This window comes from Delphinus delphis, chromosome 16, assembly GCF_949987515.2.
Source record: "Delphinus delphis chromosome 16, mDelDel1.2, whole genome shotgun sequence".
NCBI classification, from domain to species: Eukaryota; Metazoa; Chordata; class Mammalia; order Artiodactyla; family Delphinidae; genus Delphinus; species Delphinus delphis.
In genome coordinates this window covers 69,924,239-69,945,048 of record NC_082698.1, presented here as the reverse complement: position 1 = coordinate 69,945,048, position 20,810 = coordinate 69,924,239, and positions in this window count along the sequence as shown.

Here is a 20,810-nt window from a genome sequence, read left to right as displayed (position 1 = left end):
AACCTGACCTAGTTCCAGGGGAGAAAAAGTGATACATGAAGAGGAGGTGGTGACTAAACCTATAACGTGAAGGATGAGTGTGAGTTGACCAGGTGAGAAGGAATTGGGAGAAGAGTTATCCAAGCACAAGCTAACACATATGCAAAGGCCGGGAGGCAGGAACAAGCTTAACTTATTACAGGAATCGAATAAGCCTATGTGGCAGAAGCATAATTAATAAGGTCCAGGGAATGAGGTTGAGTTGAGGTTCAGAGTATAGCAGGGGTCAGCCAGATAGGTCCTAAGAGACCAGGTTGAGCATTTGGTCTTTATCCTAAGCAAGAAGAGGTTTAAGTGGGGAGGTGATATGTTCAGATTTGTCTTTTTCAGTATCACCCTCTGGCTGCTGTGTGAAGGCATATTGAGAGCAATCTAATGCAAAGATGGTGGTCATTTCAGTTGCGGTGGTGGAATGGAGGAGTGGATACATTTCAGAAGTACTTGGAAGGAAGGATGAACAGACTTAGTGATGGGTTAAATGGAACAACTGATGTATATTCAGGATTGAAAAGCTAGGAAAACAGCACATTCTGATGTCTGGTGATCATGGACAAAGATTTCTGGTCTTTCATCCCCTTGGTCCACTGCCTCCAAGCTTCCTCCTGGTTTTGCTCAGCTTAATATTAGTTGAAGTGAGGCATTCACAAAGTAGCACCCTGTGTGCTCCCTTCTTAATGGGTCCCAGAGACTGGGGCAGGGGAGAGGGTGGACAGACTCTGCTGAGTGTCTTAGTTTATCTGGTCAGGGTGGACTTTGAATAGACAGGTGAGAGTAAACTGCTAACCAGCATGTCACCACAACTCTGGGGGAAGAAAGCCACAAATATCAGTATGTTTTGATAAAAGACCTAAGACCCTTTTTCTTATCATGGTTGACTCCCTGAAGGACCTGCCCACCCCTCTCAGGCCAGCAGGAGTTACAGCAAGATGTTAGAGCTCTCCCCCTCTCCCCCCCCCCCCCGACTCTCATCCCTTTGTTAATCCAAACACACCAAACACAGAAAGAACACCTAGCCCCGTGGTCTCCTTGCCCTCATGCTGATTCATGTGTATTTCACCATATCACGTGAATTGTTATGAGTACATCAAAAGAATGTTCTTCCATCTACGACACATTCAGCATTTATAGATCTGATACTTGAATCATACACAACAGGAAGCATCACGATAAGTTATCTATTTTTACCAGGCCTGGCTGGCTAATACTTTTGGGAAGGAGGGTGCTTTTGCTAAAGATGTCACTCATGGTGCAAAAGCAATAAAACTGCCCAATGATTTATTCTAGGAAAGTGGCCAAAGTTGACAAATGTTTGAGGGCTGATAGTGACCAGGAAATGGGTGATCATTTACATCAACAAGTAGCTAAGTGGAGGAGGTGGGCGTGGGGTAGGGGGTGGGGTGACCTCTGGCCAGGAATAATGTAAAAGAAAAAGCATAGCCTTCAGGGTTGACCTTGACAGTAGAGTAAATGACACTAATTTGGGTCCACTGATAGAGAATTCCTGAATTTTGGAATCTCCAGGATACCTCCTGGGATAAACAACATTGCAAAGCATTTGTTCAACCTGCTTAAAAGAACAAACTGTTTTAATCATGCTAGCTCTAACCACAGGCGTTCAGCCAACCTAGTAAGGACAAGGTGATCTGCTCCCTGAGGCATCCATACAAGAACTACTACTGCTTTAATATTGTTGAAACTCTCTCTAGAACAGACCCGTCCAATGGTACTTCCTAGAACGGTGGAAATGTCTTACAATTCAGAGTTTTCCAATACCGTAGCTACTAGTCAAAGTGGCTACTTAGCTCTTGAAACACGCCTAGTATGATGGAGGAACTGATTCTGTAATTCTATTTAATTTTTATTCACTTAAATTTAAATAGCCACATGTGGCTAATGGGTACTATATTCAACAGCACAGCCCTAGAATGTGAAATTGGCCAGTGAGCACATACATACAGACACAAGTACAGATGGGACAGAATCTGCAAATGAATTTTAACATAGACACTAAAGCAGGCAACACTGTATCTCTTCTGGGCAAAACTTCATTAATCCATTGGGGGTAACTACAGATTTAACGCTATTTTTCACTCAGGATTTACACATCATAAACATCTAAATACTTACTAATGAACAAACCATTGGGAGGCCATATGCCAATAAAATGAACAACCTAGAAGAAATGGACATATTCTTAGAAAGGTACAACTTTCCAGGATTGAACCAGGAAGAAAGAGAAAATATAAACAGACCAATCACAAGTAATGAAACTGTGATTACAGAGGGGATCAAGATGGCGGAGGAGTAGGACATGGAGGTCGCCTTCTCCCACAGAAACATTAAAAGTATATCTACAGGGCTTCCCTGGTGGCGCAGTGGTTGAGAGTCCGCCTGCCGATGCAGGGGACACGGGTTCGTGCACCGGTCCGGGAGGATCCCACGTGCCACGGAGCGGCTGGGCCCGTGAGCCATGGCCACTGAGCCTGCGCGTCCGGAGCCTGTGCTCCGCAACGGGAGAGGCCACAACAGTAAAAGGCCCGCGTACCGCAAAACAAAACAAAACAAAACAAAAAACAAACATCTACAACTGGAACGATTCACACAGAACACCTACTAAACGCTGGCAGGTAGGAGAAGGACTTCAGACTTCCGAAAGGACAAGAAAACCTCCACCGTAACCGGGCAGAACAAAAGGGAAAAGAGAAAGAAGGAATCGGGACAGGACCTGTGCCCCAGCGAGGGAGCTGTGAAAGAGGAAAGGTTCCCTCATGCTGGGAAGTCCCCTCTCCGGCAGGGAGATCAGCCTGGACGGAGGGGTTGCTTCAGAGCCTCAGAGGAGAACGCAGCAACTGGTTTGCAGAAGTCAAAACAGCACCGCCGCCCTGTGCTCCCCAGCCTGAGACACTAGTCGGTCGCTGCAGGTGGGGGCTGGGTGCTGAAGCTCAGGCTTCAGAGGTCAGACCCAGGGAGAAGACGGGGGTTGGGTGCACAGACACAGCCTGAGGAGGCTGGACTGTGGCAACTGAGGGTGTACCCGGAAGAAGCCTGGGCTCACCGGAGAGGCAAGGTGCCACTGTTCAGGGGCTTGCACCAGGAGAGTGGCACAACCACCAGAAGATCTTCTTTTCCTGTGTGTGCTCCCAGGCAACGGGACACCACCTACAGGAGATCCAGGGGCGGTACAAGTCACCACCACCATAGTGGGCGCCAGAGGCAGGCACGGGCTGCTGCTATGAGACCCGAGGGCAGGCACCAGGCCCTGCCCCAACTGTCCCGGGAGGGCGTGGAAAGAGAAAGCCACACGAAACCTGTGAGCAAGCGCCAGGCCCTGCCCCGGCTGTCCCGGGAGGGCGTGGAAAGAGAAAGCCACACGAAACCTGTGAGCAAGCGCCAGGCCCTGCCCCGGCTGTCCAGGGAGGGCACTGCGAGCAGTCACCCATACAAGACCCACCACCAGGTGCCGAGCACACAAGGGCCACTGTACCTGCACAACCCATAGCAAGGGAATAATAGCCAGTACACACTGAGGAAAGGCGCAGCAAGCGTCCAAATTAAAAGCAGTCCCTTGACTGCAAAAAAGGGACAGAGTGGAAGGACTTCAGCTTACCAGCTCTCGCACAAGCACCAAAACCACAACTGCTGAACAACCATTGATGAAAAAGACTGGAAACTATGAAAAAGGATATTTTACATTCAAAGACAAAGAAGCCACAAAAAGACAGCAGGAGGGGTGCTTTCGTGACATAATCAAATCCCATACCTGTTGGGTGGGTGACCCACAGACTGGAAAATAATCATATTGCAGAGGTTTTCCCACAAGAGTGAGAGTCCTGAGCCCCATGTCAGGATCCCCAGCCTGAGGGTCTGGCATGCGGAGGAGGAATCCCCAAAGCATTTGGCTTTGAAGGCTAGCAGGGCTTGAATGCAGGACCTCCGCACGACTGGAGGCAACAGAGACTCTACTCTTGGACGGCACACACAAGGTTTCATGTACACTGAGACCCAGCACAAAGCAGTAACTCCACAGGAGCCTAGGATAGGTGTACCTACAAATCTCGGAGAGCCTCCTAGGGAGTCGGGGGTTGGCTGTGGCTCACTGGGTGGGGGGATGCGGGGGTGGGCAAGGACACTGGTGGAAGAGGCCCCAGAGTACACTGATTGGCATGAGCTCTCCCAGAGGTTACCATTTTGGCATCAAGACTTGGCCCTACCAAACAGCATACAGACTCCAGTGCTGGAACACCTCAGGCCAAGAAAACAGCAGGATAGGAACACAGCTCCACACATCAACAAACAGGGTGCCTAAAGCTATGTTAAGCTCACAGCCACCTAAAAACACAACCCTTGACATGGCCCTGCCCACCAGAGGGACAAGACCAGCTCCATCCACCAGTGGGCAGGCACCAATGTCACTTACCAGGAAGTCTACACAAGCCTTAGGACCAACCTGACCCAGCAGAGGGCAGATACCAGAAGCAAGAGGAGTTACGATCCTCCAGCCAGCAGAAAGGAGACCACAAACACAAAAAGTCAGGCAAAATTAGACGGCAGAGAAATATGTTCCAGGTGAAGGAATAAGACAAAAACCCACAAGAAAAACTAAATGAAGTGGATATAGGCAATCTACCTGAAAAATAATTTAGAGTAATGATAGTAAAGATGACCCAAGATCGCAGAAAAAGAATGGAGGTACAGACTAAGAAGATAAAAGAGATGTTTAACAAAGAGCTAGAAGACTTAAAGAACAGAGATGAAAAATACCATAACTGGAATGAAAAAATACACTAGAAGGAATCAATAGCAGAATAACTGAGGCAGAAGAACGGATAAATGAGCTGAAAGAATGGTAGAAATCACTGCTGTGGAACAAAATAAAGAAAAAAAGAATAAAAAGAAACGAGGACAGTCTCAGAGACCTCTGGGATGACGTTAAATGCACCAACATTCGAATTATAGGGTTCCCAGAAGGAGAAGAGAGAGAGAAAGGGCCTGAGAGAATATTTGAAGATATTATAGCTGAAAACTTCCCTAACATGAGAAAGGAAACAATCACTCAAGTCCAAGATGTACAGCGAGTCCCATACAAGATAAATCCAAGGAGGAACATACCGAGACACATGTTAATCAAACTGGCAAAAATTAAATACAAAGAAAACATATTAAAAGCAACAAGGGAAAACAAATAACATAAAAAGGAATCCCCTTAAGGTTATCAGCTGATTTTTCAGCAGAAACTACAGGCCAGAAGGGAGTGGCACAATATATTTAAAGTAATGAAAGGCACAAACCTATACTCAAGAATACTCTACCCAGCAAGGCTCTCATTCAGATTCGATGGAGAAATCAAAAGTTTTACAGACAAGCAAAAACTAAGAGAATTCAGCATCACCAAAACAGCATTACAACAAGTCTTAAAGGAACTTCCCTAGGTAAAAAAGAAAAGGCCACAACTAGAATCAAGAAAATTACGAATGGGGAAGCTCACTGGTAAAGGCAAACATACAGTAAAGGTAGAAAATCATCCACACACAAATATGATATCAAAACCAGCAATCGTGAGAAGAGGAGAGTACAAATGCAGGATAGTGCAATGAAACTGAAATTAAGAGATCAGCAACTTAAAACAATCTTGTACATATATAGACTGCTATATCAAAACCTCATGGGAGGGCTTCCCTGATGGCACAGTGGTTAAGAATCTGCCTGCCAATGCAAGGGACATGGGTTCGAGCCCTGGTCTAGGAAGATCCCACATGGCACAGAGCAACTAAGCCCGTGTGCCACAACTACTGAGCCCATGTGTTGCAACTACTGAAGCCCATGCGCCTAGAGTCCATGCTCCACAACAAGAGAAGCCACTGCAGTGAGAAGCCCATGCAACGCAACGAAGAGTAGCCCCCACTCGCTGCAACTAAAAGAAAAGCCCACGCACAGCAATGAGGACCCAATGCAACCAAAAATAAAATAAATAAATTTATAACAAAACAAAACAGAACAAAGCAAAACCTCATGGGAATCACAAACGAAAAATCTACAATAGATACACACACAGAAAAGAAAAAGCAATCCAAACACATCACTGAAGACAGACATCAAATGGCAAGAGAAGAAAACAAAAAAGGAAGGGAAGAAAAAATACCTTCAAATACAAACCCAAAGCAATTAACAAAATGGCAATAAGAACATTCATATCAATAATTACCTTAAATGTAAATGGATTACATGCTCCAACCAAAAGATATACACTGGCTGAATGGATACAAAAACAAGACCCATATATATGCTGTCCACAAGAAGCCCACTTCAGATCTGTGGACACATACAGACTGAAAGTGAGGGGATGGAAAAAGTTATTCCATGTTAATAGAAAAAAAAAAAAAGCTGGAGTAGCAATACTTATATCAGATAAAATAGACTTTAAAATAAAGTCTGTTTAAAAGACAAAGAAGGACACTACATAATGATCGAAGGATCAATCCAAAAAGAAGATATAACAATTGTAAGAATATATGCATCCAACATAGGAGCACTTCAATATATAAGGCAAATGCTAACAGCCATAAAAAAAAGAAATCGACAGTAACACAATAAAAGTGGGGGAATTTAACGTCCCACTTTCATCAATGGACAGATCATCCAGACAGAAAATCAATAAAGGAAACACAGGCCTTAAATGACACATTAGACCAGATGGATTTAATTGATATTAATAGAACATTCCATTTGAAAGCAGTAGAATACACTTTCTTCTCAAGTGCACATGGAATATTCTCCAGGATCAATCACATCTCAGGTCACAGATAAAGTCTTGGTAAATTTAAGAAAACTGAATCATATCAAGCATCTTTTCCAACCACAATGCTATGAGATTAGAAATCAATTACAGAAAAAAAAAAAACTGTAAAAAACACATACACCTGGAGGCCATATAATATGTTACCCAACAACCAATGGATCACTGAAGAATCAAAGAAGAAATTTAAAAATACCTAGAGACAAATGACAATGAAAACACAATGGTCCAAAAACTATGGGGGACTTCCCTGGCAGTCCAGTGGTTAACACTTTGCCTTCCAGTGCAGGGGGTGTGGGTTTGACCACTGGACGGGGAGCTAAGATCCCACTTGCCTCACAGCCAAAAAACCAAAACATAAAACAGAAGCAATATTGTAACTAATTCAATAAAGACTTTAAAAATGGTCCACATAAAAAAAAATCGAGAAAAAAAGCTATGGGACACAGTAAAAGCTGTTCTAAGAGGGAATTTAATAGTAATACAATCTTACCTCAGGAAATAAGAAAAATCTCAAATAAACAACCTAATCTTACACCTGAAGCAACTAGAGAAAGAGGCACAAACAAAACCCAAAGTTAGTGGAAGGAAAGTAATCATAAATATCAGAGCAGAAGTAGATGAAATAGAGATGAAGAAAACAATACCAAAGATCAAAGAAACTAAAAGCTGGTTCTCTGAGAAGATAAACAAAACTGATAAAAGTTTACCCAGATTTATCAAGAGAAAAAGGGAGAGGACTCAACTCAATAATATTAGAAATGAAAAAGGAGAAGTTACAATGGACACCACAGAAATACAAAGGATAATAAGAGACTACTACAAGCAATTATACGCCAATAAAATGAACAAGCTAGAAGAAATGAATAAATTCTTAGAAACATACAACCTTCCAACACTGAACCAGGAAGAAATAGGAAATATGAACAGACCAATCACAAGTACATAAATTGACACTGTGATTAAAAAACTTCCAACAAACAAAAGCCCAGGACCAGATGGCTTCACAGGCAAGTTCTATTGACCATTTAGAGAAGAGCTAACACCTATCCTTCTGAAACTCTTCCAAAAAAGTTCCAAGGAAGGAACACTCCCAAGCCCATTCTATGAGGTCACCATCACCCTGATATCACAAAAAAAGAAAACTGCAGGCCAATAACACCAATGAACATAGATGCAAAAATCCTCAACAAAATACTAGCAAACCAAATCCAACAATACATTAAAAGAATCATACACCATGATCAAGTGGGATTAATCCCAGAGATGCAAGGATTCTTCAATATCTGCAAATCAATCAGTGTGATACACCACATCAACAAATTCAATAATAAAAACCATATGATCATCTCAACAGAGAAAGAGCTTTTGACAAAATTAAACACCCATTTATGATAAAAACTCTCCAGGTAGTGGCACAGAGGGAACCTACCTCAACACAATAAAGACCATATATGACAGCCCCACAGCTAACATCATTCTCAATGGTGAAAAGCTGAAAGCATTCCCACTAAGATCAGGAACAAGACAAGGATGTACACTCTCCCCATTTTTATTCAACATAGTTTTGGGAGTCCTGGCCAGGGCAATAAGAGAATAAAAAGAAATAAAAGCAATCCAAATTGGAAAAGAAGAATTAAAACTGTCACTGTGTGCAGATGACACTCTACATAGAGAATCCTCAAGATGCTACCAGAAAACTACTAGAGCTCATCGATGAATTCAGTAAAGTTGCAGGATACAAAGTTAATACACAGAAATCTGTTGCATTTCTATACACTAACAATAAAAGATCAGAAAGAGAAATTAAGGAAACAATCCCATTTACCATTGCATCAAAAAGAATAAAATACCTAGGAATAAACCTACCTAAGGAGGCAAAAGACCTGTACTCTGAAAAGTATGTGATGCTGATGAAGGAAACCAAAGATGACACAGACAGATGGAAAGATATACCATGTTCTTGGATTGGAAGAATCAATATTGTCAAAATGACTATACTACCCAAGGCAATCTAGAGATTTAATGCAACCCCTATCAAATTACCAATGGCATTTTTCATAAATCTAGAACAAAAAATTTCACAACTTGTATGGAAACGCAAAAGATCCTGAATAGCCAAAGCTATCCTGAGAAAGAAAAACGGAGATGGAGGAATCAGGCTCCCTGACTTTAGACTATACTACAAAGCTACTGTAATCAAAACAGTATGGTATAGCGCAAAAACAAATATAGATCAATGGAACAGGATAGAAAGCCCAGAGATAAACCCACGCACATATGGTCACCTTATCTTTGATTAAGGAGGCAAGAATAGATAATGGAGAAAGGACAGTCTCTTCAATAAGTGGTGCTGGGAAAACTGGACAGCTACATGTAAAAGAATGAAATTAGAACACTTCCTAACACCATACACAAAAATAAACTCAAAATGGATTAAAGACCTAAATGGAAGGCCAGACACTATGAAACTCTTAGAGGAAAACACAGGCAGAACACTCATTGACATAAATCACAGCAACATGTTTTTTTCATCCACCTCCTAGAGTAATGAAAATAAAACCAAAAATAAACAAATGGGACCTAATTAAACTTAAAAGCTTTTGCACAGCAAAGGAAACCATAAACAAAATGAAAAGACAACCCACAGAATGGGAGAAAATATTTGCAAATGAAGCGACTGACAAGCAATTAATCTCCAAAGTATAAAAACAATTTATGAAAAAAAATTTATGCAACTCTCTATAAAACAAACAACCCAATCATAAAATGGGCAGAAGATCTAAACAAACATTTCTCCAAAGACATACAGATGGCTAAAAACCACATGAAAAGATGCTCAATATCACTAATTATTAGAGAAGTGCAAATCAAAAGTACAATGAGGTATCACCTCACACTGGTCAGAATGGCCATGATCATAAAGTCTACAGAGGATCAGATCAAGATGGCAGAGGAATAGGACATGGAGCTCACCTTCTCCCACAAGTACATCAAAAATACATCTATATGTGGAATGATTCTCACAGAACATCTACTGAACACTGGCAGAAGACCTCAGACTTCCAAAAGGTCATGAAAATCTCCACATAACTGGGAAGGACAAAAGAAAAAAAGAAAAAAAGAGAGAAAGGAATCAGAATGTGACCTGTGCCGCTGGGAGGGAGCTGTGAAAGAGGACAGGTTTCTGCACACTGGGAAATCCCCTCACTGGCGGGGAGATCAGCTGGGACAAAGGGGGAGCTCTGGAGCCTTGGAGGAGGGTGCAGCAACTGGTTTGCAGAGGGCAAAGCTGAGAGAGACCTGCACAGAAGGTCGGTGCTGCCCAGCACTCCCCAGCCTGAGATGATTGTCCGCTGGGGCAGGTGGGGGCTGGGTGCTGAGGCTCAGGCTTGAGGACAGACCCTGGGGAGAAGACTGTGGTTGGCTGCATGGAGACTGTCTTCAGGGGCTAGGGTGTGGTGGACCATGACCAAGGGAGTACAGAAAGAAGCCAGGGCCTGCCAGAGAGGCAAGCCTCCATTGTTGGGGGGCACACAAGGCAAGGGGCAGTCCCACTATAGGAGTTTCTTTCTCTGCACATGCTCTTAGGTGGCAGGGCACCACCTACATGAGCTCCGGGGATGAGCACAAGCCACCACTGCCATCTTGGACTCCAGAGGTGGGCATGGACTGCTACCACTGCCAAGCATCCTGTGAGCGAGCACTAGTCACTGCCCCCACCTTCCTGGGAACTGTGTGGCCAGCCACCAAGGGTGCTGCAACCAGGCACCAACAACTGCCCCCACCTCCCCGGGAGTGTGCATGGGCCAGGCACCTGCACACGCCCTATCAAGGGGATGACAGCCAGCACACGCTGAGGAAAGAGACAGCAAGTATCCAAACCAAAACCAGCTCTCACGCCAAAACAATATTAAACTCACACAAGCTATGCAGGGACACTCCTGCATATAAATAGCACTCCAAGACTACAGTAGATAATTGTTTCTCCTAAACTCAGAGCAAGAGAAATACAAGCAAAATGAAGCAGAGGAACCATTCCCAGTTAAAACACCAAGAGAATTACCCTGAAGGAACAAACAGTGAAATAGTCCTCTTCAGTCTAATGGATACCAAGTTCAAAAAGGAGGTAATAACACTGCTGAAGGAATTAAGAAAGGCTATTGACAGAAATGCAGAATACTGTGAAAAGGAACCAGAAACTATAAGGAGGAGCCAAGAAAAATTAGCAAATTCATTTGCTGAGACAAAAGCTGAGCTCAAGGCAATGTATAGCAGAATGAATAATGCAGAAGAAAGAATAAGTGATCTGGAAGACAGAATAATGGAAATTACCCAATTAAAACAGGAGACAGAAAGCCAAATGAAAAAAAAATGAAAGCAACATAAGAGACCTATGGGATAATATAAAGTGTGCCAATCTATGCATAATAGGAATTATGCATAGATTGTAGAAGAAAGAGAAAAGGGGATTGAAAATGTTTTTGAAGAAATTATGGTTGAAAACTTCCCAAAGCTAAAGAAGGAAACAGATATCCAGATACAGGAAGCACAGAGAGTCCCAAACAAGATGAACCCAAACAGACCTACATCAAGACATATTATTGGGTTGGCCAAAAACTGCCTTCAATTTTTAAGTAAAAATAAAAGACACATTTTTCATTTTCACCAAGAACTTTATTGAACAATGTATTCACCCTTTTGTTCCACTACCTTCTGCCACTTTTCAGGCAACTTCATAACTCCATCTTCTCAAAACTTTTTATCTTTTTGAGTAAAGAACTGTTCCAAGTGCTTTTAACAGTCTTCCAGGGAATTAAAATTTTTCTATTAAGAGAATTTTGTAAGGACCAAAATAAATGGAAATCCAAAGGTGCAATGTCTGATGAATATGGCAGATGAATCAGAACTTCCCAGCCAAGCTGTAACAGTTTTCCCCTCGTCATCAAAGAAACATGCAGTCTTGCGTTATCCTGATGGAAGATTATGCATTTTCTGTTGACTAATTCTGGACACTTTTAGTTGAGTGCTGCTTTCAGTTGGTCTAACTGGGAGCAGTACTTGTTGGAATTAATTGTTTGGTTTTCTGGAAGGAGCTCATAATAGAGGACTCCCTTCCAATCCCACCATATACACAACATCACCTTCTTTAGATGATAACTGGCCTTTGGTGTGGTTGGTGGTGGTTCATTCCACTTGCCCCATCATCTCTTCTGTTCCACATTGTTGTACAGTAACCACTTTTCATCACCTGTCACAATTTTTTTAAAAAATGGAACGTTTTCATTACGTTTAAGTAGAGAATCACATGCGGAAATACGGCCAACAAGGTTTTTTTCGCTTAACTTATGTAGAACCCAAACATCAAATTGAGGAACATAACCAAGCTGGTGCAAATGATTTTCAGCACTTGACTTGGATATTTTGATTATGTCGGCTATCTCCCATGTGGTATAACGTGGATTGTTGTCAATTAATGTCTTGGTTTGATCGCTATCAACTTCAACTGGACTACCTGACCCTGGAACATCGTCCAGTGAGAAATCTCCAGCATGAAACTTCACAAACCACTTTTGATAAGTTTGATCAGTCACGGCACCTTTTCCATACACTGCACAAATCAATTTTTTGTATTTCAGTTGCGTTTCTACCTTTCTTGAAATAATAAAGCAAAATATGCCAAAAATGTTGCTTTTTTTCTTCCATCATCAATATTAAAATGACTACACAAAAATTCACCAATTTTGATGTCTTTTTTTAAATGCACATTGATATGACAGCTGTCACATACAATCTAACAAAATTGTTTTGACTGAAGTTAAGGACAACTAAGTGCTACTAGAACCATCTTACAGAGAAAAAGAATGAACTTTTTGACCGACCCAATATAATAAAAATGGCAAAAGTTAAAGATAAAGAGAGGATTCTAAAGGCAGCAAGAGAAAAACAAAGACTTCATTACAAGGGACCCACCATAAGGCTATCAGCTGATTTCCCTATAGAAATAGTGCAGGCCAGAAAGGAATGGCAAAATATATTCTAGGGCTTGAAAAGAAAAAATATGCAACCTACACTACTCTACCCAGCAAGATTATCATTTAGAATAGGAGAATTAAAGGATTTCTCAGACAAGCAAAAACTAAAACAACACAACAACCCTAAACCTATCCTAAAAGAAATACTGAAAGTCTTCTCTAAATAGAAAAGAAGCAAAAAGATATAGGAAGAAGGAAATCACAAATTGGAAAGTAAATCACTTAAATTAGCCCATATACAGATTAAAAACAAACAAACAAACAAACCCTATCTGTGAAAGTGATGATAAACACAAGGAACAGCAAAAGGATAAACATGAAGATGTAAAAAAAAGTACATCAAAATCGTAAAACGTGGGGAAGGAGAGTAATAAAATGCACATTCTCCTTCTTCCTTTTTTTCTTTTAAGAACGTGTTTGAGCCTATATGACTACCAGTCTAAAGCAGGCAGATATAGGAGGAGGTTAACATACTTGAAAAACAGGGCAACCACAATTCAAAACATATTTACAATAGATTCACAAAAACCATAAAGAAGAGAACACAAGCATAAAATAAAAGGAAATCATCAAACCAAAAAGAAAAAGGAAGAAACAAAGAATCAACTGGAAAACAAGGTTTAAAATGGCAATAAATACACATGTATCAATGTTACCTTCAATGTCAATGGACTGAATGCTCCAATCAAAAGACACAGAGTGGCAGACTGGATAAAAAAAGAAGAACCTACAATATGCTGCCTACAAGAGACCCATCTTAGGGCAAAGTACATACACAGATTCAAAGTGAGGGGATGGGAAAAGATATTTCATGCTGATGGAAATGACAAGAAAGTGGGAGCTGCAATACTCATAACAGACAAAATAGATTTTAAAGAAAAGGCTATAAAAAAGATAAAAAGGAACACTATACAATGATAAAAGGATCAATACAAGAAGAGGATTTTGCATTCATCAACATATATGCACCTAATACAGGAGCACCTAGATACATAAAACAAATACTAACAGACAGAAAGGGAGAAATTGATGGGAATACAATAATAGTAGGAGACTTTAACACCACATTCACATCAATGGGCAGATCTTCTAGGCAGAAAATAAGGCAAAAGAGATCCTAAATGATACAACAGAACAGTTAGACTTAATTCATATTTTCAGGACATTACAGCCAAAAAAAAAAAAAAAAACAGAATACACATTCTTTTCAAGTGCACATGGAACATTCTCTATGATTGACTGTGCACATACTAGGGCACAAAATTAACCTCAAAAAATTTAAGAGTACAGAAATTATTTCAAGCATCTTCTCTGACCACAATGGTATGAAACCAGAAATCAACCACAGGAAAAGAAATGAGGGAAAAAATGATTACATGGAGACTAAATAACATACTACTAAAAAACCAATGGGTCAATGAGGAAATTAAAAAATACTTTGAGACAAATGAAAATGAAAACACAAATACAAAATATATGGGAGGACTTCCCTGGTGGTCCAGTGGTTAAGACTCCATGCTCCCAATGCAGGCAGTCCAGGTTCAATCCCTGGTCAGGAAACTAGATCCCACATGCTGCAGCTGAAGATCCTGCATGTCACAACAAAGTTCCTGCATTCCTCAACTAAGACCCACTGCAGCCAAATAAATCAATAAATAAATATTAAAAAAAAACAAAAACAAAAAACCCATATATATGGGATACAGCAAAAGCAGTTCCTAGAGGGAAGTTCATAGTGATACAGGCCTTCCTCAAAAAAACAAGAAAAATCTCAAATAAACAACCTAACCTACCACCTAAAAGAATTAGAAAAAGAGGGCTTCCCTGGTGGCACAGTGGTTGAGAGTCCGCCTGCCGATGCAGGGGACACGGGTTCATGCCCTGGTCTGGGAAGATCCCACATGCCACAGAGCGGCTGGGCCCATGAGCCATGGCCGCTGAGCCTGCGTGTCCAGAGTCTGTGCTGCGCAACGGGAGAGGCCACAACAGTGAGAGGCCTGCGAACCACAAAAAAAAAAAAAAAAAAAAAATATTAGAAAAAGAACAAACAAAACCTAAAGTCAGCAGAAGGAAGGAAATAATAAAGATCAGGGAGGAAATAAATAAGATAGAGATTTAACAAACAATAGAAAAAATCAATAAAACCTAGAGTTGGTTTTTGAAACTGTAAACGAAATTTTCGAAACTTTGGCCAAGCTCACCAAGAAGAAAAGAGAGAAAACCCAAATAAACAAAATATTGATAAGAAATGAAAAAGGAGAAATCTCAACTGATACTGCAGAAATACAAAAAAGAAAAAAAAAGAATACTATGAACAAGTATATGCCAACAAATGTAACAACACAGAAGAAATGGACAACTTTCTAGAAACATACAGCCCACCAAAACTGGATCAAGAAGAAATAGATAATTTGAACAGACCAATCACTAGAAGTGAAATAGAATCTGAAATAAAAACTCCCTACAAACAATAGTCCAGGACCAGATGGCTTCACAGGCGAATTCAACCAAACATACAAAGAAGAACTTACACAGATTCTTCTCAAACTCTTTCAAAAGATTGCAGAGGCGGGAACACTCCCTAAGACATCCTACAAAGCCAACATCACCCTGATACAAAATCCAGACAAAGATAACACCAAAAAAGAAAAGTACAGGCCAGTGTCTTTGATGAATATATATGCAAAAATTCTCAACAAAATATTAGCAAACCAAATCCAACAACACATAAAAACGATCATACACCATGACCAAGTGGGATTCATCCCAAGTTCACAAAGATGATTCAACATATGCAAATCAATCAATGTAATACACCACATTAACAAAAGAAAAGACAAAAACCACATGATCATCTCAATAGATGCAGAAAAAGCATTTGACAAAACTCATCCATACATGATAAAACATCCATCCATCCATCCAAACATCTGTACATGATAAAAATTCTTACCAAAGTGGGTATAGAGGGAACATCTCAACATAATAAAAGACATTTATGACAAACCCACAGCCAATATAATACTCAAAGGTGAAAAGCTGAAAGCCTTCCCAATAAAATCTGGAACAAGACAAGGATGTCCACTCTCACCAGTTCTATTCAACATAGTATTGGAAGCCCTAGCCACAGCAATCAGACAAGAAAAGGAAATATCAATAAAAGGTATCCAAATTGGAAGAGCAGAGGTAAAATTGCCATTATATGCAGATGATATGATACTATATATAGAAAACTCCAAGGACTACACACAAAAACTACTAGATCTAATAAATGAATTCAGCAAAGTAGCAGGATACAAGATTAACATTCAGAAATTGGTTGCATTTTGTTATATTAACAATGAAATATCAGAAAGGGAATGTAAAAAAAAAACAGTACCTTTTAAAATCGCACCAAAAAAAAACCCCCTAGAAATAAACCCCACCAAGGAGGTGAAAAAGTTGTACGCAGAGAACTATAAAACATAATAAAGGAAGTTAAATAGGATTCAAAGAAATGGAAAGATATGCCATGTTCTTGGATTGGAAGAATTAATATTGTTAAAATGGCAATACTGGGCTTCCCTGGTGGCGCAGTGGTTGAGAGTTGGCCTGCTGATGCAGGGGATGCGGGTTCATGCCCCGGTCCGGGAAGATCCCACATGCCGCGGAGCGGCTGGGCCCGTGAGCCATGGCCGCTGAGCCTGTGCTCCGCAGCGGGAGAGGCCACAACAGTGAGAGGCCCACGTACCATAAAATTAAATTAAATTAAAAAAAAATGGCAATAGTGATTTTTCCCTGGCAAAGGTGCTCAAGATGGTGGCAGAGGAGGAGGACGTGGAGCTCCTCTCCCCCCACAAACGCATGAAGAATAAATCTATAAATGGTACAATTCTCATCGAGCACCTGCTGAGCACTAGCAGAGGACCTCGGACACCTAAAAGGACAAGAAAGGTCCCCACGTAACTGGTTAGGACAAAAGAAACAAGAAGGGAAAAGGAAGAGGAGAGGAAGCAGGACGGGACCTGCACCCCTGGTGGGGAGCTGAAGGTGAAGAGATGTTCCCGCATGTGGCGATGCCCTCACTGGTGCGGAGATCAGCTGGGACAGAAGGGGAGCTTCAAGGGCTCGGAGGAGAGAGCAGCAACTGGTCTGTGGCAGGCAGGACAGTGTGAGATGTACACCGATAGTCCGTGCCACAGCCCTGCACACCCCAGCCTGAGACGGGTGTCCACCGGTGTGCACGGAGTCTGGGTGCTGGAATGTGGGGTTTGAAGAGTAGACCTGGGGAGGGAACCACTGCTGGCTGTGGGGACTCCCCACGGAGTGAGGAGCTCCGCAACCGGGAATTCTTGTGGAGGAAACCTGGATCGCCACAGAAGTGAAGCACCACTGTTGAGTGACGCACAAAGGGCAGGGCCGCCATTGCAGCCTCTCTCATCACATGTCAGCCCCTGCCTCCACAGGCACTAACTAGGGAGGGCTCCTCCTGGGGCCGGCTCACGCGGCCCTGCCGTCGCCTCCTTCTCCCCCACCTCCCCTCCCTGGCCTGGGCGGCCTGCTTACCCCAACCACTGCCTGATGGGCTCGTGCATTCAAACTGCTACCCCAGCGCCCTCCCACCTGGGTGGCCCACTTGCCCCAGTCGCCACCTTGGCTCCTCCCTGCCTGATGGGCTCATGTGCTCCGGCAACCTCTGGAGAAGACTCCAGTGGGAGGACCATATATAGAGGTGGGGCTGAAACCACAGCTGAGCCCCAGTGGCTGTGTGACTACGGAAGGAGAGCTGAAATCTCTCCTCACGGCTGCATGAACTGCGGAGTTACACCTCCATTGACGGCTTCCTAAATTCAGTGCCTGGGAAACATCTGGAAGGACAACAACTGCTCCTGCAGCTGGGACAGGACTAGCTTTAGCAGCCGTGGGCTTTGTGGGCAAGTACACGTGGGGGTTGGGCCAGGCCAGAGTCTGAGCTGCCTCCACAGCTCCCACAGTGGGTCCAGGTGCACAACTACTGCAGTCCTGGGAACTGACCTCAGTGGATCTGCACTGGTGGTCTGGTGAAAACAATGCCTGAGAGTCACCAGGGCCAACTGCTGGTGTACCCACAGTTCAGGTGGGACCGAGAGCAGTGCCAACAACAGTATACATTGTGAGCCTGAACAATGGGTGAAAGGGGACAACAGAGCACATTCACAGGTGAACAGCTACAAAGCAGGAATACTCAGTGGCTTCTCTCCCAGTGGGAGTGCTCCAATCCCACCTACCTTGCAATGCAGATCTGAAACACAGCGAAGAAATAGATCTGGGAACCTCTACTCCAACAACCAGGGAGCAGGCCCCATCCCTGACAGGGCAGTGACAACCACAGAGCAAAGGGAAGGCCCTGCTCAATATCCGGGGCAAGCTCTTGTGACCACACCACCAGTCAAACCCCCTATCAAGGGGATAACGGCATAAGCCTCTGGACCAACCTCACCCACCAGGGGGCAGACACCAGAAGACATACTATGATCCTGCAGCCTGCAGAAAGGAGACCACAAACACATTAAGTTAGACAAAATGAGACAACAAAGAAATACATTGCAGGTGAAGGAGCAAGATAAAAACCTACCAGAACAACTAAATGAAGGGAAGACAGGCAATCTACCCGAAAAAGACTTCAAAGTAATGCTAGTAAAGATGATCCAGGATCTCGGAAAAAGAATGAAGGCATGGATCAAGAAGATACAAGACATGCTTAACAAAGACCTAGAAGAACTAAAGAACAAATAAACAGAGATGAACAATACAATAACTGAAATGAAAAATATACTAGAAGGAATCAGCAGCAGAATCAACTGAGGCAGAAGAAAAGATAAGTGACCTGGAAGACAGAATGGTGGAAATCACTGCTGCAGAACAATAAAGAAAAAAGAATGAAAAGAAATGAGGACAGTCTCAGTGACCTCTGAGTGACAACATTAAATACACCAACATTCGAATTATAGGGATCCCAGAAGAAGAAGAAAAAGAGAAAGGGCCTGAGAAAATATTTGAAGAGATTATAGTTGAACACTTCCCTAACATGGGAAAGGAAATAGTCACCTAAGTCTGGGAAGTACAGAGAGTCCCATACAGGATAAATCCAAGGAGGAACATACCAAAACACACATTAGGCAAACTAACAAAAATTAAATGCAAAGAAAAAATATTAAAAACAACAAGGGAAAAGCAACAAATAACATAAAAGGGAATCCCCTTAAGGTTATCAGCTGATTTTTCAGCAGAAACTCTACAGGTCAGAATGGAGTGGCATGATATATTTAAAGTAATGAAAGGGAAAAAATGAACACACAAAAATTTTCTACCCAGCAAGGCTCTCATTCAGATTCGAGGAAGAAATCAAAAGTTTTACAGACAAGCAGAAGCTAAGAGAATTCAGCATCACCAAACCAACAAATGCTAAAGGAACTTCTCTAGGCAGGGGGAAAAAAAAAAGAGGCCATTACTAGAAACAAGAAAATCATAAATGGGAAAGCTCACTGGTAAAAGCAAACATACAGTAAAAGCAAGAAATCATCCATACACAAATATGATATCAAAACCAACAACCATGAGAAGAGGAGAGTACAAATTCAGGAAAAGGGAATTTCATTTGAAATTAAGAGACCACGACTTAAAACAACCTTGTATATATATATACAGACTGCTTTATCAAAACCTCATGAGAAATGCAAACCAAATCTATCTACAACAGATACACACACAAAAAGGAAAAAACAATCCAAACATATACACATCACTAAAGACAGACATCAAATAGCAAGAGAAGACAACAAAAAAGGAAGGGAAGAAAAAAGACCTACAAAAACAAACACAAAACAATTAAGAACACGGTAATAGGAACATACATATTGATGATTACCTTAAATGTAAATGGATTAAATGCTCCAACCAAAAGACACAGACTGGTTGAATGGATACAAAAACAAGACCCATATATACGCTGTCTACAAGAGACTCACTTCAGACCTAGGGACACGTACAGACAGAAGGTGAGGGGATGGAAAAAGATATTTCATGCAAATAGAAGTCAAAAGAAAACTGGAATAGCAATACTCATATCAGACAAAATAGACTTTAAAATAAAGAATGTTTCAAGAGACAAGGAAGGACACTACTTAATGATCCAGGGATGAATCCAAGTAGAAGATATAACAATTGTAAATATGCATGCACCCAACATAGGAGCACCTCAATATATAAGGCAAATGTTAACAGACATAAAAGTGGAAATCCACAGTAACACAGTAATAGTGGGGGACCTTAACACTCCACTTACACCAAGTGACAGATCACCCAGACAGAAAATTAATAAGGAAACACAAGCTTTAAATGACACATTAGACTAGATAGACTTAGTTGATATTTATAGGACATTCCATCCAAAAACAGCAGAATACATTTTCTTCTCAAGTGCACATGGAATATCCTCCAGGTCAGATCACATCTTGGGCCACAAATCAAGCCTCGGTAAATTTAAGAAAATTGAAATCATATCAAGCATCTCCTCTGACCACAATGTTATGAGATTAGAAATCAATTACAGGAAAAAAAATTGGTAAAAAACACAAACACAGCAAGGCTAAACAATATGTTACTAAACAATGGATCAGAAATAAATCAAAGAGGAAATAAAAAAATATCTAGAGATGAATGACAATGAAAACACAATGATCCAAAACTTATGGGACATAGCAAAAGCAGTTTTAAGAGGGAAGTTTATAGCAATACAATCTTACCTCAAGAAACAAGAAAAATCTCAAATAAACCTCACACCAGTTAGAATGGGCATCATCAGAAAATCTACAAACAAATGCTGGAGTGGGTGTGGAGGAAAGGGAACCCTCTTGCACTGTTGGTGGGAATGTAAATTGATACAGCCACTATGGAGAACAGTATGGAGGTTCCTTAAAAAACTA